Here is a 20,287-nt window from a genome sequence, read left to right as displayed (position 1 = left end):
CATTTGTTCAACGGAGACTGCTGCGAATCTATTGTGCCATGCAAGGTCAAACCTATGCCAGGGGCTGAGGAGGGAACTATATTACAAGTCAAGTTTCCCGCCCTTGGGAAGTTTACAGTCTGGTGACCTCCTGCAGGGCAAGAGAAGGTCTCATTCAATTTTGTCACTGTAGTTCCTCCAACAGTGTCTGCTTTATCATTAAAATAGGAATAAGAAAAACAGTGTTGGGGCACCTGGTTGGATCAGTCAGTTAAGCGGCTGTCTTTGGCTCAGGTCATGATCCCAGGGTCCTAAGATTGAGCCCTGCATAGAGCTCCCTGTCCAGCGGGAAGACTGCTTCTCCCTCTCTTACTCACCCTGCTTGTGTTTCCTCTCTTGCAGTCTCTCTCTCTGTCAAAAAAGTATATAAAATCTTTAAGAAACAAACAAACAAACAAACAAAAAACAGTGTTAAAAACCAGGACTGCAGGACCACTGTAAGCGGGGTTATAATGTGGCTGCATGAGACATTCTACTGTCCACATTCTACCTTATACAAACTGTGCTATTAAGATCTTCAGTTCTTATCTCCATACATACTTGAAACAAACATTTACAAATACTCATCGGCCCTGAATGTGTATTTTTCATGCTTTTGTCATCATTTAGAAGAATGAGGGAATTTATTGAGATGATTTAACAGTGAAGGGGTTTATTCTAGAAAACGTATTCTCAATTTAAGAGGAATAAACGTTTGGAACAATACTTGGGGAGGTAAGGAAAGACATTCTTATTCATTAATAGGAAAAAAATGAGTACTTTAACATGTTGAAACACTCCCATAAATTTTGATTTTTCCTTTCCCCAAAATATCTGCAGTGCTGGTAGAGATCCATGTCATGAATGATTGCCATCTCAAATGTGGTATCTCAAATGCTATCCAATCATGTGCTAGCGACACTATGTATAAACTGAAACTTATTAGTGCTTTATTGTTTATAAAGTGGCCCCATGCATAATTTATTCTTTACATTTGTTTTTGTCCTTTCAGGCTATAAGAAATACGCTACAGACTAGGTAGCTTATGAACCACAGAAATATACTTCCCACAGTTCTGGAGACCGGGATGTTCAAAATCAAGGTGCTCGAAGATTCAGCGACTGGTACTCACAAAGCTGAAGAGGACAGGGAGCTCTATGGGATCTTTTTTATAAGGTGCTAATCCCATTTGTGAGGGCTCCACCATCATGACTTAGATCACCTCCCAAAGGACCCACCCCCAGATATCGTCACACTGGAGATTAGGATTTCAGTGGATGAGGGAGACGGAAGCATTCTATCTGTAGCAATACCCATCCTAGGAGTTTGAGATTTCTAACCCTTTGTAAAGGTCAGGATGATGAGAGTCTGAGTTCTAAGTAGTCTGCTCAAGTGATTCAAATAGCGAATATATGAATTACACTCAATCCCAGATTTTTCAATTTGACATTTGTGTGCGTTTTTTTAATTCACATACATGACAATTCTCATCACTCTTGTGGAAATTATTAATCATCTGTAGAACGCAAACCTTCATCCTAATAATATTGAGTCAACCAGTGGTAAAGCATGGCCAAGCTAGTGATAGGTGTCTCCTGTCTGCAAATTCCCCCTGTCCCCACTCCAGGGCTCCTGGAGCCTCATGTCCCCATACCCCCATCTCAGCTCTTAAACCCCACCTGAGAGACTCATAGCCCTTTCTGGTGCCTAATCTGGCATCAGTCTCTAGATTGAGGTCCCTGAGCTGTATTCCAGTCCATAAGAGAGCACACCCATCCCAAGCAGACTGCAGGGGAGGAGGTCAGACAGGATCGAGGAACGTGAAATTTATGATGACATCTCAAAACACAGAATAAATAGAAGTTAATTCTGGATGTTAGAGTTTCTGACATGACTTTATATTCATTTCACTTATTAGTAGTCACTCAAATCTTGGGGTTTAATAAAGGAAGAATTTCCCTTTTTAAGTAGCAACACACACACTCGGCAAGAGAAACAAGCAAAACAAGAACATTTTTTATTTCTTGAATCCACAAAGTGATGATCAGAGTAGGGATATATGTTAAAATGTAAGGGCAAGACATTTTGTTTGCTTTGTTTGTTTGTTTGATATATCCCATAGTCCAAAACATTGCCTGGCTTATAACAAATGCTCAGTACGTATTTGTCACAGAAAGTAAATTAAAACCAATTCGACTACCATGTCAGTGTCTGTTTCCTACCACAGCCCGGCCATGACAAATTGACAAAGTTACTCCAACAACACGATATGTACTTTAGAAAGACCTTCCCATATACTATTTTTGGGATTCTTTTAGCCTTCATCAGAAATCTGGTATAAGGACCATATTACTCCTTTTAGTTGATAGGCAACTGAAATGCAGAGGTTACATGTCTAGGATGTAAAGGAAAACATCAAGGTAAGACGTGGGGAAAAGATACACAAAAATACATATATCTACATGAATGCAATGTTGTTCAAAACACACTAGGGAATTCCCTTTCTGTCTCATCTTGCTGCCTTAGAATGCAGAAAATGCAAAAGACTATTTCCTTTATTCAGAACCCATATGAGTTCTCTGGGCTCCCCTGAGAAGCTGAGTCTCATAACCAAATGTAGCCTCCTGAGTTTTTGAACCCATGTTGAAAGAAATGGGCTCTTTTACAGCCCGAATCCCCACCTTTCCACTGCGGCTTGCATCTTCCTCCAGAGATGTGATTCGTTGAAGTCAGTTCACATCGCTACTCTGGTATGATTCTCATTACCATGAAAGAGGGATTTATTTTATTTATTTATTTTTAAAGATTTTATTTATTTATTTGACAGACAGAGTTCACACGTAGGCAGAGAAGCAGGCCGAGAGAGAGGAGGAAGCAGGCTCCCTGCTGAGCAGACAGCCCAATGTGGGACTCGATCCCAGGACCCTGGGATCATGACCTGAGCCGAAGGCAGAGGCTTTAACCCACTGAACCACCCAGGCGCCCTGAAGGAGGGATTTATAGATGACTAGAGAGAGGTGCAGGGCCACTGACCTTGAGTCATCAGGCAAGTCAGGTATAGGATCAAGAGCGCCATCTTGGATTCTTTCTCCCTTGCAAGCATTTTAACCAACCGCATTCTGTTAGAAAGTCCAGCCTTTAAGTCCCAAACCTAAGCAGCAGTTGTACCTGATGAAAATTAATATAATGGCAAAATTGTATCCATGAAAATGTCTGTGATCATGCAAACCCGTGACAGCCATGGACGGTGTTGTACGCAAGCAACACTGCGTGAAACAGAACATCGGTATAGGGAACTTAATATATATGCCTAACTGTCTAAGAAAAGCAGCACAAAGGATATTACTGTGGCAAAAAATAACATTTCCTGCAAGAAATGTGTATAAATATAGGTTGCATGCATATAGTCCAAAATATTGCTATCACAGGCTAAAATTATGTGGCCGATATAGATACTTTCTCTTCCTTTTCTTTGCTCTATAATTCTATTAATCCAAGTGCCCCTCAGAGTTTGTGATAGTCATTAATGGCTTTTGACTGTCCTTCACAAAACTCCAACTCGTGTAGAAGAAAACCATATTGCTGGGGAATAAGTGAATTCCAACAACATGTAGCAGCAGATAATCACAAAGATAGTTATGGATAAGTGACAAAAATACATTGACTTGTCTCCTCCCCATTAAAATTATATATACATATATACACACACATCATAAATTTTGTGTATATATATATATATTTTTCTTTTTTTGTCTCTCTCTCTCTGTATATATACATACACACACACACATATATATAGACAAAATCTGATTCACTCTGAAATTTGGTTGAAAATCAGCCTGGAAAGATATCAATGAAACCAATACACTGGAGGGCCCAGATTAAAGTAGTTCTAGAAGTAACAACATAATCCCAATTTCATCCTTAACAGTTTCTACTAAAACTAACAATGATTGCAGTGAATAATTAGCCTTTGTGTCTCCCCACAGTTCTGCAAGTAGAATTTATAGTTCCAACATGCAGACTCTCCAAAGAAAGGAATGTTTGTTTGACCTACCTGTGTGTCTTGAAATATGTATTTAGCACAGCTGTTCCTGTGTGTTAAGCTCATCGCAAAGTGAGGCTTTAATGTAACCCACCATTGATCTGCAGTAAGTGGAAACAAACTCTTTCCTTAATTAGTATCATCCAATCACTTTTTTACATTTCTACAGAACACACACTGTGAACTGTTTAATGGACTATTATTTAGAAAAGTGGCAAAGAGCACACCCCCCCCCCCCAAAAAAAAGGACCTAGGGAAAATAAAAACTAGCAGTGTCAATGAAAAATATGTTGCGAAATAATGGGAAAAAAAGATGTTTCGTTAAGATGAGCCTTCTTGGCATTTCACTGTAGAGATGAATGCTGTCCCAATTACTGCCAACAATGGGTCCGGAGATAGAGAGATTCATTACTTTCAACACCCTTAACTGTCTACCAGTGAATTCACTTATCTGCTCCTTTTTCCACAGAACCTGCGCGGAGGGGGGAGGAATAAACAAAGAACTGAGAGGAGTAAATGTGTCACAAATTACCACAAACACACTGTGACTCAATGCACTTTTCATTTCTCTCCTCATTAACTGTGTCTTGCTCAAAATGAGCGACTGGGTCCAAACATAATCACGTCCCACAGATAACAATTGACTTGACTGCTGGGGCAGCCACCACCTCCTAGCTACTGGGAAATAAATTCAGAAATAAAATGAGTTAAAATAAAATTCACTCTGCTCCCTTCTCTGTACTCAGATAATTTGAAGACCATCGAGGCCCAAAGAAACAATCCATCTCCCTGTGAAAAAGAAAGCCTCTGTGCCACCACCAATAAGGGATGTCTTTAGTGTTATCAAGAGTGGGTATAATTACACGGGGGAAAAGCCATCAAAGTGTCGTGGGCACTGGTATTTTTTTTTCCCCCCTGAGGTCTTTATTCCATAGTGCTACCTGAACAATAATAAAATAAGAGTCGTGCTAAGGAACCAGGGAGCAGCGAGGGAGAATGGGAAAGAAAGAACCCCTCGAATGGGCATCACTGACCTGTAACTATAATTTGAAAGCAGGGATAAAAGCCGGGCTGTTGTGGAGGTTGTATCTTATTTTAAAACAAGAAAGAGGAGTCTGAAGAATTTTCGAATGTGTGTGTCGGCTCCTGTGACCCTGGTTTTATCAAAACAGTGATTTCTCAGCAAAGCGGTTGAAGGGTGTTTTCCCTGTTGAAGAGATTTTCATGTTCACCAGGGTATTTTCTCTCCCTCTAAATCTGAACAAAATGCTAGGAAGAGATTTTGTCACTCGGGGAGGTTGGGGCTGGCCTCTTGGGAAGAGAAATGCAAGTCAGAAAGCTTTCTCCTTTTCAGGCAAGGAAATGGAAGGGATTCAGGAACTATGTTTCAAATTAAGACTCACCGAACCAGTGGCAACAGATGACTCTGATTCTCGCTTTATTCCACGTGAAATTTCAGTTTCCTGCCTGTCCTTCATGTGGGTGTGACTGAAATTGATTACGCTCCGCCCCCCACCCCACTCCCATCCCTGGGGTACTTCTCAGGCACCAGAGAGCCTGAATCTTGCCTCTTGCTCCCACTGCATCATGGAGGCTGGATGTGCTTCCCCCTCCCCCACTTCTGTTCTTGAATTTAGCTCATCTTGAAAGCCCAAAGCCAAAAAGCCTGCTTTCTCTACCTTCGCTGAAGTTATTATTTCTCTGAACTGGACTTTAGATTGAATACAGCTGAAGCGAGTCTCTGATCATTCTGCGAGCGGTCGAAACAAAGCAGAACAAATCACTGATACATTACATTGTGTCATTAGTCTCAAGAGGTAACGGGGAGGTTTTAAAAGTGAAACCCAGTTCCGTGTATGTCAACAGCGGAAACCTCCTTCAGCAAAGCCCGTGCTTCTCTGGAGGGTACGCTGAGAGTTTCATCTCTGCAGTAAGTTAGCATCTTGCCAATTGTTTCATTTTGTTTTAGGTCCTACATTTGGTGCCAAGGTGCCATGCGACCTGAGAGCTGAAAAATAAAAGAATAAAATGAGAACGACCCCCATTTCAATAGCGGAGTGCTTCTCAAACATGATGACTTTCCCAAGCACCTGGAGAGCTAACGAAGAATGTGGAGGCCAGGCCGGTGGAAGCGTGGAAACAGAAGAGGGCCCGAGGGGGGAGACCGCAGAGGACGCAGACATCTCCAAAGTCTGCCAATCACAGCAAAGCTAATTTCATGCTTCTACGTGTGATGAGAACAGCGACACACCAGCTTGGGAACCGTATTACATTTGCTTCGGAAGCTAAAACATACGAATTACTGAATAAAACTCTGATGACTAGAAATTGAATTCATTCTAGCTGCTGTAGGTCCTGGGATTATATCTCAATTTGATGCGACCTATGATGTGGATTGTTAGAAACCGTATCAATTAAAATTCTCTTTTTACTAATCTAGGGTGAAGTCAGTGCTTATACCACGATATTGCCAAATGTTGCTACTTATTATGAGCCTATGGAACTCTGCAGGAATCTTACAAGACTAGTCCAATTCCTATTTTTGGGAAATGTAAAGATTGGATCAGTATCTAAAGGTATAAATAAAGATTGGATCAGTATCTAAAGGTATAAATATATATTACATTAAAATTTTATGTGTAGAGAAGCATGTTTTCACAAATTTAAACCAGTTTCCTTCTTACAAGAATTCTTCTAGGACTTATGTTTCCCATGTGCCAAGTAAATCCGAGAGAAGGTAGCATTTCCCAAACTATTTCATCATAGAAAACATTATTCAAGGAGTATGTTAGTAAATGAGGCTCCACGGAGGCCCCTTTGGAAGACATCATCTAAACACTAAATATTTTAATACTACATCATGAGAAATAATTTTATTCTAGTTAAAAAGAAACAAATTGTAGTTTTTATTTATAACCTGTCTTTAAATAAGGAAGTCTTACTAACCGAAAAAAATAAGAGGACAATTTTCACATGGCACTTTTTATTTAAATTGCATAACATCAAACATCTCAAAACTTAAGAATATTTCTCACCGTGACCATTGTTCATCCCGTAGCAGATGTGTTTAAAACAACAACAACACAACTACGAATAGACTACTCTCCTCCCAAAAAATCAGAACAAAAAAGGGCAGGCATGGAAATGGGAGAAATCCTCTGCTCTAATGCTACTCACAGGCTTTCGAAACATACTACATTCCACGATCAGTTATCTGCTGCATTCTCCTGGGTCTGGAGATTGCCTGGCTGGTGTCCAGCGGGAGAGTTAGGCTGTTCTTTTCTTTATCCAAATATGCATTCTACGATAGCATCTACATATACATGCACTAGAAAGAGAGCAGAAAACAAATAAGCTCAGAAAAGCTGGGTTTGAAAAGTGGGCAGAGGTAAGCTTTGAGCAAGACCCCTAGCAGAAGGTGTGTCTAAAGTCTGATGAAAGTTGCATTTACTCAGTATCGTATGCACTTAAATTTGAATTTAAATTTTCTTATATTTTCACTTGTTGAATTCCCTCAGGTGCCAATCATATCAAGTTAGAGTAAAACCCCCATCGATGGGGATTGTCATATGATAATTGGCTAATTCCTGTTTTGTTTTTTTTGTTTTTTTTCCCCCATTACTTGACAGCTTAAAATGGACATGTGGAACATTTAAAACTACACCCATTTTACAGAAAATAAGAATCATCTTCAAAGAAGGTGAAAACTTCTGTCACATAACTTCCATGTGGCAAATTTGAAGTCTTGCTTCTCTGGCTCTTTTGTCCACCCCACTGGCTTGTTTTTCTCATGCCTCTTCTGGTTGATGGAGGATGTCATGCATTGACCCAAAATGTTTCAGCTGTAAAAAGGCATGTGAAATCCAGAAGGACCATCCAGCAGAGAGGCCAACAAAATGATGTGTGGCAATCTTCCAAAATTCCACCCCCAAAATTGGAGCATTTAAATTTATACCACATAAAGGTGCTTTGAAGAACTTTAACTGAGACCAGAGCTCTCAGATAGCTGTATGCTTTATAATACTGTGAAGGCCCTAGTAGTTCTGCATGGATTTAGGTGCTAGAGTTGGGGGGGGGGAGATTATAGCCAATCTCACTGCATTTTTAAAAAAGACTTATTTGTTTATTTATTTGACAGAGAAAGACGGAGATCACAAGTAGGCAGAGAGGAGGCAGGCAGGGAGAGAGGAGGAAGCAGGCTCCCTGCTGAGCAGAGAGCCCGATGTGGGGTTCAATCCGAGGACCCTGACATCATGACCTGAGCCGAAGGCAGAGGCTTAACCCACTGAGCCACCAGGCACCCCCTCACTGCATTTTTATTTAAATATTACATAGAAACTTTGAACAACTCTGAAATTTTAGTGGCACACAGTTATAAATCCAGTGAGCTAAGCCATGCTGGTTTTCATTATACTTCCATTTAATTTTCTAATTAATCTCAGAAAACATTAATTAATTTTGTCTTTTCCACAGTCGGCCTGGCACCCTTGGGCCTGAAACACACAAATATTGCTGGCCTCGAGCAGTAGTAATCAAAATTTCTAATTTGTTTGAGGAATCCACTGTCTTTTTCCTTACTTCTCTCTCTGATAGGTACTTTCACCACCCTTTAACCCCCTGGCTTTAGATTTTCTATGAATGCATGCATGAAAGAATCAATAGATATCTTTGGCCAAAGAAAAATGATAAGACAGAGATGAAGTGAGTTGAAGCTTTGCTACGGGGACAAGAGTTGGACTCTGCTGTAAAAATTACTTTTCTGTGTCCTGGAGATGTCATAATCTGGTGCTATTTTGAGTGTGGCATTACCCTGACATCTGCCCAGATATTCCTCTGGATTGCCTGTTTGACTCATCACACTACTTTTATAATATTAACTTACAGCGAAGTATTGCATAACCACAGAAAAATGGACAGCCTTAAAAGCTAAAAGCACTAGAGTTGGTGGTTGCCTCTTAGCCTTTGCCTGCAAAAGAACACACATCTCCTGGGGCACCTGGGTGGCTTGTCGTAAAGGCTCTGGCTTCGGCTCAGCTCATGATCCCACGGTCCTGGGATCAAGCCCAGGGTCCTGGGATCGAACCCTGCATTGGGATCCCTACTCTGCAGGGAGCCTGATTCTCCCTCTCCCACACCCCCTGCTTGTGTTCCCTCTCTACTGTGTCTCTCTCTGTCAAATAAATAAATAAAATTAAAAAAAAAAACACATATCTCATAATTTCACTTAAAACAAAAAACAAAAAACAAAAAACCAGGAGAGGAAAGGCATGTCCATGAGCCAGAGAGCCCAATTTTGGAAGCAACGAGAGAAGTGTGTGTGAGATGTGTGCTACATCACAGTGGGAAGTGACTTTCGGGAGAGATATTTGAGCTGTAATGCCAAAACATGATTTAAAAAGGGTAGTTGGTCTCTGTTGACTCCAGAGGACATTTCGGCTTTCTATATTTCATACTGTATATGTTGAAGAAGTTATCACACCATTCTATTTAAAATGTCTTTGAAATTTTACTGTGAAATACATTATACCTATAAAATGAGTGCACCCTACACTTTTTAAAAGAATAACAATTAACTTAATGGTCTTGGACCCATAGCCAAGATTAGGCAACAAAGCATTTCTGTCCTTAGAAATTACCCCTATACCCTCAACACGAGGTGCTCCTTCTTTCTCAGAAAAGACAACCATAATATTATCTTGATTTTTATGCCAATACTTTAGTTACTTTTTCATTCCAATTATATTCATATATGCGTGTCTTCAAGCACTACCTTATTTTTTTCACCCGTTTTAGAACTTTTTAATCAGTAACTATACTGTATTATATTTCCTTTTTTCAATGTTATACTTTTCAGATCCATTCCTATTAATTCATGCAGACTTATTAATTGATTTTTAGTGATGTACCTCATTGTGTGAATGTGGTACCATTTATTTGTCCATTGTTGCTACTTAAGGTTATTGGCTGATTCCAGAATTTGCTATTATGGACAATGTGACTGTGGACATTTTCAAGATCCCTTGGTTCATTTGTGCAACCACTTCTGTGGCTATATACCTAGGATCAGACTTGGGGGATTGAAAGGTACATGCATGTTCAGCTTTAATGCCAAACATTTTCCAAAAAAATGTACCAATTTACCCACCTACCAGCCATAAAGTTTCTGATATCTCACATCCTATTCGATGTTGGATATCAACTGTCTCGTAAAGAAAATATTTGACAATTCAATAGGTGGGAAAAGGTACCTCATTGTAATTATAATTTGCCTTTCCATGACTCCAAATAAGATTTGAGACCCTTTCCATGTATTTAAGAGCCTTTTATATACCTTCAGTGAAATGTCTTTTCATAACATTTGTCTTTTCTTAAAACACTGATTTGTTTTTCTCTTTTGGATAATTTTAGGAGTTCTTTACTTATTCTAAATACTACTCCTTTGTCAATTACAGGTATCCGCAATATCTTCTCCCATTTTATGGCTTATCTTTTCACTATCATCATGACCTTTTTATAAATCGAAATTTGCTATATTAAAGGATTTAAATTTATCAATTTTTATTACAATTCCAACTTCTCTGACACAAATTCTTCTTTGTCTTGAGGTCATAAAGATTCTCCTAAAAGGTCATCTTAAAGTTTTAAATATTTCGCTTTTGCATGTAAGCCTTTAATCAGACTGAATTTGATTTTGATGTGTGGTTTCAGGTGGGAATCCAATTTCACTTTCTCTCATAAGGACAACCTACCTGCTAGGTAACAAATGAGTCTGCCATAGTTACACAGATGCTGATGGAGAGCATAAAACTACCAGAAAGAGGCAGAGGATATCTCTTTGTCAAGAGAAGTAGCCAGAATGACATCATTTTTGTGCAGATTCGCCAAACCCCAGTTCCCACAGGATGATGTGAAGAGGGTATGCGAATGCCTGCACACAGGGTGAGTTGTGTCATAGGAGAGGAAACACAAGTTTAAGGCGCTTGAAACTTCTGTAATGGACAATGAGCCTCTCTGAACTTTGCCACAAGAGGACACATTATCTTTTTTTTTATTTTTTATTAAATCCATTGATTTTTTTGGATACAATTGATGTCTTTAAATATTAAATCCTGTGCATAACACACAACTCAATTTATTCCAATCTTTCTTTATGTCTTAATAAAGTTTTTAAATTTTATGCATAAAGACTGTGGAAATTGTTTAGTTAGTGCACAGATTTTTTTCATTTGTTCTTATAAATCAGATATTTGTTTCTATAATATTTTCTTCTTGGTATTTCTGTCATAAAGGAATGTTATTAGTTTAATTGTTGATTTCAAATCCAACAACCATACTCCTCTCTGATTTTTCCAGCATGCTGTTGATTTTTTATTTTTTTCTATGGTAATTTATATCACTTGCTAAAAGGGCAGTTTTATTTCATTCTTTCATAATTTTTTTTGTAATTCTTTAATTTATTTATTATTCTTTCATTTTTATTCCTCTTTTTTTTTTCTTTTAAATTTGTGTTAGAGCTCTTCTCAGCCTAAACCTTACAATGACTGTTCATCTTATTAAGATCAAAGCCAATCTCCTTGCAATGCCTGGGAGTCCTAACGTGGCCTCCTTGCACCTCTGACCTCAGCGGCTGCTCTCCTATTGGTTCCATTGCTCCGGCACACTGAGCACCTACAGTTCCTGAAACTTGCCAGGTACAGCTTGCCTCCAGGTCCTCCCTAGGATCAACTGTTTTTGCACTAGCTGGGAGTCCGTCGCTTCCTTACATTGTGCAACCGAAGCACCTCATTTGCTTCTCCAGTCCAGGTTTTGCTTTACACTTAATTTTATGTCTGCCTGGAAAGTTCTTGCCTCAGTTATCTGCACGGCTTAATCCCTCACTTCTTTCTGGTCTTTGCTTAAGTATTCCTTTATCAGATCATTTAAAATGAATACTATGTACCTCTATAAGCACTTTCTTTCCATCTTTCCTCCCCTGACCCCACATATACTGAAAAATGGACACATAACCCTGTGTAGGTTTAAGTGCATAATATGATTTGATATATGTATATGTTATGAAATGTTGTCATAATAAGGTTAGTTAACACATCCTTCACCTCATATAATTGCCATTTTGTTGCTGTTGTAATGTAAGAACATTAAAGCTCTGCTCTCATAGCAACAATCAAGTATACAATACAGTATTGTTAGTTACAGTCACCACTGCATTCGTTAGGTCCCCAGAACTTACTTAGCTTCTACCTGGGAGTTTGCACCCTTTGATCAACATCTTCCCCTGCCTCTCACTCCTCTGCCCCTGCTTCTGCTCCCTGCTTCTATGAGTTTGATGTTTTTATGTTCTGTATATAAATGAGATCACACAGTATTTGTCTTTCTCTGTCTGACCTATATCACTTAGCTTAATGCCATTAAGGTCCAGGCATGCAGTTATAAAAATGCAGAATTTCCTCTTTTCTTTCTTTTTAAAAAATATTTTATTTATTGATTTGTCTGAGAGGGGGAGAGAGAGAGAGAGAGTGCACAAGCAGAGGGAGGGAGAAGCAGGCTCCCTGATGAGGAAGGAGCTCAATGTGGGACTCCATCCCACCCAGGACCCTGGAATCATGACCTGAGCTGAAGACAGACACTTAATCCATTAAACCACCCAAGTATCCCTTCATCCTTGTTTGTTTGTTTGTTTTAAAGATTTATTTATTTATTTATTTTAGAGGGAGGGTGGGAAGGGTAGAGGGGGAGAATTCTCAAGCAGACTCGCTGCTGAGCACAGAGCCTTATGCAGGGCTTGATCCCAGGACCCCTGAGATCATGACCTGAGCCAAAATCAAGAGTCGGACATTGAACAAACTGAGTCACCTAGGTGCCCCGGAATTTCCTTTTTTATGGCTAAATATTATTCCATTGTATATATACACCGCATCTTCTTTATCCATTCATCCATTGGTGGGCATTTAGGTTGTTTTCATGTCTTGGCTATTTCCATTAATGCTGCAATGAATATGAGAGTACAGTTATCTCTTTGATATGGTGATTTCATTTCTCTAGATAAACATTCAGAAGTAAGATTGCTAGCTCATATGGCAGTTGTATTTTGAATTTTTAAAGGAATCTTTGTATTCTTTTCCATATGGCCATACTAATTTACATTTCCACCAATAGTACACAAGAGTTCACATTTCTCCACATACTTAACAACATTTGTTATTTCTTGTCTTTTTGATAATAGCCATTCTAACAGGTGTGAAGTATTATCTTGTGATTTGTATTTTCCTGATGATTAGTGATGTTGAATATCTTTTCATTTATTGGCCATTTGTATGTCTTCTCTGGGAAAATGTCTATTTAATTCCTCTTCTTATTTTTTAATTGGACTGTTTTTTTGCTATTGAACTGTATGAGTTCCTCACATATTTTGGATATTAAATCATCAGATATGTGGTTTGAAAATTTTTATTTTGTTTGCAATTTGAAATGCTTTTCCATTTGTTCATTGTCTCTTTAACTGTGTGGTGATTTTTATTTCAATGCAGTTCACTTTTGGACTTTCGTTTTTGTTGCTCGTACATTTGATGTCACAAACATCCAAAAAAATCACTGGCAAGACTGAGGTCAAGGAATGTGTCCCTTGCATTTTCTTCTAGGAATTGTACAGTTTCATGCCTTGTGTTTAGGTCCTTAATCCATTTCAAGTTAATTTTTGTGAGTGGTGTTAAATAAGGGTCAAATTTCGTTCTTTTGCATGTGGATATCCAGTTCTCCCAGCACCATTTATTGAAATGGCTATTTTAAGCACTTTTGTCTTTTAAGCTTTTTACTAGAGTTAAGTGAGTTAGAATATTCTGAATCTGAATATATATTTTCTTTACCAGGGTGTTGTATAGTATTACATATTCTCATGTTACTAATTAGCATCCTTCCTTTTAGCTTGAAGACTTCTGTGCAGCATTTCTTGTAAGACCAGTCTAAATGGAATGAACTCCCTCATCTTTTGTTAGGGAAAGTCTTTATCTTGCCTTCATTTTTTAAAAAAAAATTATTTATTTATTAGAGAGAGAAAGAGAGACAGATCACACAAGCTCTCTCTTGTGAGGGGGAAGGGCAGAGGGGGAGAGAGAATCTCAAGCAGATCCCTGCTAAGCACGGAGCTTGATGTAGGTGCTTGATCCCATCCTCATGAGATCATGACCAAAGCTAAAATCAACAGTTGCAGTTTTAACCAACTCAGCCACCCAGGTGCCCTTTGCCTTCATTTTTAAAGAACAACTTTGCTGGTTAAAGTATTATTGGTTGGCAGTTTCTTTCTTCCAGAATGTTGTTTATATTACCCCATTCTGTCCTAGCCTGAAAAGTTTCTTCCTGACATATAATATTTCTGGTGAGAAATCTGCTGATAACCATAGGAGGGTTCCCTTGTATGAGAATTTATTTTCACTGGTTGCTCTTAAAATTTCTCCCTGTGTTTTCAGTTTTACAGAGTTTTATTATAAAATGTCTCAGAGAAAACTGTTTCGTATTAAAATTTTGGGGTGACCTACTAGCTTTATTAACTCCAATGTTAAAATTTCTCCCCAGGTTTGGGAAGTTCTCAGCCATCATTCCATTAAATAAGCTTTCTGCTCCCTTCTTCCTCTCTTTTACTTCTCGTGCATACTTTGATTCACTTAATGGTCCCACGCTCATGGGCTTTTTCATTCCTTTCTTTTCTTTCATCCCCCCGCCCCCTTATTGGATAATTTCAATCACTCTGTTGTAAAGCTGATTGATTCTTTCTTCTTTCTGGTCAAGTCTATTGTTGAAGCTCTGTATTAAATTATTCTATTCGGTCATTGCATTTTTCAACTCCAAAAATTCTGTTCTTTTTCATGTTTTCTATTTCTGTGTGGAATTTCTTAGTTTTTTTTTTATATTGATTTAATCAAATTATTTATCTGTGTTCTCTTAAAGTTCTCTGAGCATGTTTAAAACAATTATTTTGAATTCTTCGTTGGGCACTTTATGTATTTTCATTGCTTTGAGGTCAGTTTGGAAGTCTTCTATGTTCTTTTATGCTGTCACGTTACCCTGATTTTTCACGACCCCTGTAGCCTTGCATAGGTGTCTGCACATTTGAAAAAGCAGCCACTTCTTTTAGACTTTATAGATTGACTTCGGTAAGAAAACCCTTCCCCTACAAGTGGGGGTGTGCTGGTATGTTCTGTGATTCTGGGTCTAGTGGTGCAGGGCATCAAGTGTAGGGGTGTGTGGTGACTCTAAGTCTTGGGGCGGGGAGTCCTTGATATCTCTTCATCTCAATTTGACGGGGTGCACAACATGGACAACTGTGTGGTCCTTAGCTAGCACTGTGAGGATCTACAGTGCTTTCAAGAGCTTTTGTGGTCCTCAGGGAATAGAGACTAGGGCAGGCAGTGGTGGTGACTAGAGTTGATGGTGTAGACTCAGATGTAGGGACCAGTTGTAGGTGCTTGTCTAGTAGCAGGAGTTGGTTATAGATACCCATGTAGTGGTGGGGTCCAGTTCCAAAGGCAATGGGTGAGGTCATATGCAGGCACACTGCCAGGTGTAAGGACCCTGGCTGCTGGCATGCTTTACTGTGGATGACAGGTCTTTCCACGGGTGCACAGCAGTGGAGGCTGGTGTCAGGAAGAGGGTAGAACAAGTGAGCTCTGTCATGCCAGCCAGTGACAAGGACAGGGCAAGTTTCAGGTAGCTGAAGAGGCCCTGGAGGTGAGTGTGAAGTCTTATAGCTACACAGTTTCCCCCGAGATGCATGGAGGTGCCGGCCTGGGATGGGCATCAGGTGATCTGTGTGCAGATGCAGAAACAAATGCACTCATGATAGTGGGGGACAATTCAGGGGTGTAGGCAGGTGTTTTGCACTTGGGGAGCCACAGAAACCAGGGCTGGCTGCTGGTGTGGTTGTGGCTCCTACAAGGGCAGTTGGGATGGAGAGAGTCAGGAGAGAATCCGGACATTAATACCTGTGAATGTGAATACCTTTTGGACCAAAACCCAGTAAAACTTGCAGGGGGGCTGTGGTGGTGTTACCTTTTGATTTCTTCTGTGGCAAAAGCTGGTGTCCAGTTGCCTGCAGAGCAGCTCACTGGGAATCTTGGTTGCTCCTGTGTGTGTGCCCATCTCAGCTTTGCTGAATTCCAGGTGGAGTGAACAGGAAGCAAGTCCTTTGTAGGGTGCTCTGAAAGGCTGGGGAATTTGGTCACTCACTCTAGTCTCCCTTTCTCTATGAAGGGAAATTTTTCTAAGTGGGGAGTTCCTTCTCAGCACCAGCTTAGCACAGCCAGCCCGAGGGATCAAAAATGCAGGCGAAACAAAGCTGTTTTCCTTCCCTTTTGGTGAAGCTATTCTCAGAGTTGTTGTTTTATTTTGTTTTGTTTTGGTTTTGCTCCACTGTTTCAGTAAAGTTTCCTAAGTGGACTCCAGACCCGTCCCTGGGCTGTTTTTTGGTCATGAATAAGTGGTCTAATTGTTGATCTTTGTAGAGTAATGGAGGTGGGGGTTACGTACACCACCACTTTGGTTGAGCTATTATCTTTCTTCTACTAAACAATAAACAAATCTGCCCTTTGGACGGATTCACTATATTTCAAGGTTGTTTGCAATATAAGCATCTTTGAAAAACATTGTCCAAAACAAAGGCAGCTAATGTGTCTGCCCACAAGATGTGCAGAAATGTGAGAGACCCCTGGGAAATTCTTTTATTATCTTAAGGAAATTCTTTGGTTATAATTTGCTAAGATGCTTGTTCTATTTTAAACTATAAATGGAAGTTGAGTGTCATCTAATTTTTCTCTGCATTTATTGAGACAAGAATATTGTTTTTCTTGTTTAATCTCTAATGCATTGAATTACATCAATCAGTTTTCTGATATTAAGCCCACTTTATTTTCCTAGAAAATTGCTTTGTCTATTTTTCTTGATGAATTTTCTTATTTTTAAAACATATAATACTGAATTGTATTTGCTAATATTTTGTTTATGATTTTTATATCTATATGCATGTATGAGATAGATCTGTGGGTTTTTTCCTTTTTTTTGTATTGTCCTTTTTCAATTTGGATGTGAAGTTTATACTGAGTGTTTCTCTTTGTTCCTATATTCTGAAAGTATTATTTGAGTGGTAGAATTCAATGAAGAAATCAAGTGCCTGTTTTGTATTTTGGAGGGAAAAATAGAAGAAAAATTTTGTTCACTGAGTCCATTTTTTAAAATTGTTTCAGAATGATGCTGGATATTTCTTCTTGAGGTAGTTTTGGAAGTTTTATATTTCTATAAAATAATCTCTTTCATTTTTTCTCTCTTTTTATTTTCTCTGGGCCTATTTTATTTCTCCTTAGATAATTTCTAGGTTGGGTAATTGATTCATTAAGTCTGAGACTTTCTTTGTAAGTGTTCAAACTACCATATTCTTTTGAGAATTTAGCTTTAGCTACAGAGCATAGATTTATTCACTGTTGTTCTGTTATAATTCTGTTTTAATTTTTTAATTTCCCTTATGATTTATTCTCTGATCCATGAGTTGTTTAGAACATGATTTATAATTTCTAAATATATGGGGTATTTCTAATTATCTTTTTTGTTATGATTTCTAATTTCATTTTATTGATGTCAGAGCAGGAAAAATGCTCTGTGCGTTACAGGTCCTTTCATATCTTTTTGAGGGCTTTCTGGACTAGCATTTTGTCATAATTGTTCAACGTGTGTGGTTTAGGAATAACTTGTCTTCAACTGATGGGACAGGTTTCTATATATACCCATCAGATGAAATTTTTAACTTATAATATTCAAATGTTTTATATCTCTATGTTTTGTTAATTTGTCCTATTTGTTACTATGCCCTGTCATCTATTGAAATATGTATGTTAATTCTTCTCACTAGGATGGCAGATGAATCCATTTTCTTTTGAAGCCTGTTGATTTATCCTTTATGTATTTTTGAGACTATTTTATTATGTGTTAGTTTAAAACTGTCATGTCTTCCTGCTGAATTAAATGTTTTATTATTATTTTATTAATACAGCTTTTTGTATTAAATGATATTTGATCTAAAATTACTATAACTACACCAGGTTTCTTTTTGTTCATATGCACCTAGTGTCTCTTTTTCCTTATCCTGAGATTTAAATTTTCTCTACTCTATTCCTCCAGGTTTCTCTTATGAATGATCATTATGTTTTTTTGTTTGTTATTCTTTTATTATATTGTTTTTAATCAGACTTAAACCTGTACTTTCAACTGGAGATTCAGCCCACTGATTATATATATATATATTGTGGTCACTGTTTAATTTAGATTATTTTTAACTTCTTACTTATTGTGTATTCTTATTTTTCCTTTTTTATGTGTCTTTTTCCCCTTCCTATCATTTCTTTCTATCTTTTGGATTTTTTCCTTTTTCTTTTCTCATTTTTTCCCTTTCTACTTGTTTAGTGGGAAACCCAGTCTATATATCCCTTTAGTTAATCATAAGAGAGAGTAGATATGCTTTTGTAGATTGGAAGCAGGAAGTAGGATATTGGGCCCTATATGAGCCTAGGCATCTTTTGGTACTCTTTCGCCCAATGATAAGTATGGATGGAAAAGTGTAGCCAGTGGGGTGTGAAGAAGATGTAATAAACAAGGATCACTACTTTAACAATGGGTCTCTTAGGGCCATACTATCAGTAAGCTACCCAAAACTGCAGAGATGAGAGCTCAGGGTAAGTGCAGTTCAGAATGGGAAGGTAAGGGGAAGACAATGAATAGTAGTTGTAGCCTCACAACTAATGCAGTGATGATGGGGTGCTGGTCCTCCTAAAAGCCTCCCTCTTCTAAATTCTGCTCGGGAAGAGAAGCCCATGAAAGAGCCCCTCTCTGATCTTTTCCATATACCCTCGCAACTCCAAAATTAGACAGCACTGCTCAGTGAGTCCTGCGAGAGAGAAATGCTGTGGGGACAGCAGAGAACTGGTTCCTTCCCCTGCAGTGCTTGGATCTGCTTTAAGTCACATTGTCCCTGGGCAGCTGAATTGCATCAAATGGCTGAACACAATAAGAAATCAGGGTTTGGCCATTTCTTCTCCAGGCAGGACTCCTCCGTGGGCCATTCTTACATCTGAGCCCCCTTTTGGGCTCACAGAGACTTTCTCGGAGCTGTAACCCTGTCTGTGCTTCTCCTATCCAATCCTTCCTCCTTCTTCTCCTTCTACTGGAGTTACTAACCGTGCATCATAATATCCATGATTTCTTTATCTACTCCTCTTCCCTTCTCCTTTACTTGTCACAGGCAACACCCCCAAAGCGCCTCCCATAGTTTCAACTCTGTAATAGTATCTACTTCCCAGAGGACCCAAATCAATTCCTGTGATGAATTCAAAGTCCCCAAACCAAAAGAAGTATCTGCTAGTAGGTAGGTCCAAGCCACTTCGTAAGTATTTATCTTCTAACAACCGATGAACTGTTTGAAAAAAAATTCACATTAAAAAAAGTTTCCATAATTAGTTACATAAATAATGACATAATTATAATTTATAATTTATATTATTTTCTAATTACATACGTAAAGAGCATAATTAAAATATTGCTCCATAATTAGTAATCACAACTGTGTGCTAATGAGATGTGTGCACCATTGGGTGGCGTACCACTTCTCACACTGACGCTCACATGCTCTTGCCTTTTTTTTTTTTTCCCCCTTTTTAATCACGCAGCTTCTGAACGACTTAATAGAGTCATTGACAGAAATGGAGCATGATCTGAGAAGGAAACGGTGACTGGGTTAGTTATTCTCTCAGAGTCTACAGAGGCCAAGTATTGCTGGGCTCCCTGCACAAGTGTGAACTCTCGTGGCATTCCTGTGGCTACTCTGTGGCCCCCCAAGACACTTCAATGCATACTTTGGGGTGTTTGCTGCATCTTTAATTTTTTAAATATCATTTTAATTTATTTAATATTTTAATTTAATTTTTTTTTTTACTGCATCTGTATTATTTTTTAACACGAACCACTCTTATTTCAGGAATGCTCATGGGAGAATTCTGTGAGGCCTTAGAGAAGATTTGCTTTTGCTTCTACCAGTTGCCTGGGTGTGCTACCAACCCGACTTTACTTTAAATTCAATTTTGGATTTCATAGATATTAGGAATTCAGAATAAAATCTCCCATACAGGATCACTTGCCGTTCCAGATTCTAAGGAGCAAATTTGTTCTCCTTTCAATCACCAAGAAATTTGA

This window comes from Meles meles, chromosome 16 (genome assembly GCF_922984935.1).
Source record: "Meles meles chromosome 16, mMelMel3.1 paternal haplotype, whole genome shotgun sequence".
NCBI classification, from domain to species: Eukaryota; Metazoa; Chordata; class Mammalia; order Carnivora; family Mustelidae; genus Meles; species Meles meles.
Note: the sequence above shows the minus strand (reverse complement) of the source record.